Below are 1,732 nucleotides of genomic sequence, written 5' to 3' on the forward strand. Positions count from 1 at the left end.
TCCAACTGGTTTATGACTTGTCCAGAGAGGAAAGTGGTTTATGACTTGTCCAGAGAAGAAAGTGGTTTATGACTTGTCCAGAGAGGAGAGTGGTTTATGACTTGTCCAGAGAGGAAACTGGTTTATGACTTGTCCAGAGTGGAAAGTGGTTTATGACTTGTCCAACTGGTTTATGACTTGTCCAGAGAGGAAACTGGTTTATGACTTGTCCAAAGAGGAAAGTGGTTTATGACTTGTCCAACTGGTTTATGACTTGTCCAGAGTGGAAAGTGGTTTATGACTTGTCCAACTGGTTTATGACTTGTCCAGAGAGGAAACTGGTTTATGACTTGTCCAAAGAGGAAAGTGGTTTATGACTTGTCCAGAGAAGAAAGTGGTTTATGACTTGTCCAGAGAGGAGAGTGGTTTATGACTTGTCCAACTGGTTTATGACTTGTCCAGAGAGGAAACTGGTTTATGACTTGTCCAGAGTGGAAAGTGGTTTATGACTTGTCCAACTGGTTTATGACTTGTCCAGAGAGGAGAGTGGTTTATGACTTGTCCAACTGGTTTATGACTTGTCCAGAGAGGAAACTGGTTTATGACTTGTCCAAAGAGGAAAGTGGTTTATGACTTGTCCTGAGAAGAAAGTGGTTTATGACTTGTCCAGAGAGGAAATTGGTTCATGACTTGTCCAGAGAGGAAAGTGGTTTATGACTTGTCCAGAGAAGAAAGTGGTTCATGACTTGTCCAGAGAGGAAAGTGGTTTATGACTTGTCCAGAGAAGAAAGTGGTTTATGACTTGTCCAACTGGTTTATGACTTGTCCAGAGAGGAAACTGGTTTATGACTTGTCCAAAGAGGAAAGTGGTTTATGACTTGTCCAACTGGTTTATGACTTGTCCAGAGTGGAAAGTGGTTTATGACTTGTCCAACTGGTTTATGACTTGTCCAGAGAGGAAACTGGTTTATGACTTGTCCAGAGTGGAAAGTGGTTTATGACTTGCCCAATATTGTTTTGGTTAATGAGTTGTCACTTCAACTTGCGGCTGCGGTTTTGCTTGAATAACTGTTGCCGGGCTTAATACACGTCCCAGCGGGCGAATTTGAAGGGGGTGCCCGGGCTTGGGGTCACGTTGGTGGGGTGGTGGAGGGTCTGTGTGCCCTTCGGTCCTGGTCCCGTTGGGAAGGAGGTTGGCGTGCTGCCGAGTGTGCTTCCCCGGACGGGAGGAGCGGTTCAAATCGTGTGCCTTCGGCGGTGGCGGGGAGAGAGCGCAGCTGGGGCGGGTGCGGTGTGGAGACGGAGTCCCTTCTTCCCCGAGGGGGCTAGGGCACTGCCGGTGCGGGTGCAGGCTTACGGCCCGGTGCCTTTTGGTGTTGGGGGTTGCGGTTGGGGTTCGGTTTAGGGTTAGGCGATAGGGTTAGGGATAGGGTTAGGGTTAGGGATAGGGTTAGGCGATAGGGTTAGGGATAGGGTTAGGGTTAGGGTTAGGGATAGGGTTAGGGTTAGGGTTAGGGATAGGGTTAGGGTTAGGGTTAGGGATAGGGTTAGGGTTAGGGATAGGGTTAGGGTTAGGCGATAGGGTTAGGGTTAGGGATAGGGTTAGGGTTAGGCGATAGGGTTAGGGTTAGGGATAGGGTTAGGGTTAGGCGATAGGGTTAGGGTTAGGGATAGGGTTAGGGTTAGGGATAGGGTTAGGGTTAGGGTTAGGGATAGGGTTAGGGTTAGGGATAGGGTTAGGCGATAGGGTTAG

This window comes from Scyliorhinus torazame, unplaced genomic scaffold (genome assembly GCF_047496885.1).
Source record: "Scyliorhinus torazame isolate Kashiwa2021f unplaced genomic scaffold, sScyTor2.1 scaffold_1288, whole genome shotgun sequence".
Classification (NCBI taxonomy): domain Eukaryota; kingdom Metazoa; phylum Chordata; class Chondrichthyes; order Carcharhiniformes; family Scyliorhinidae; genus Scyliorhinus; species Scyliorhinus torazame.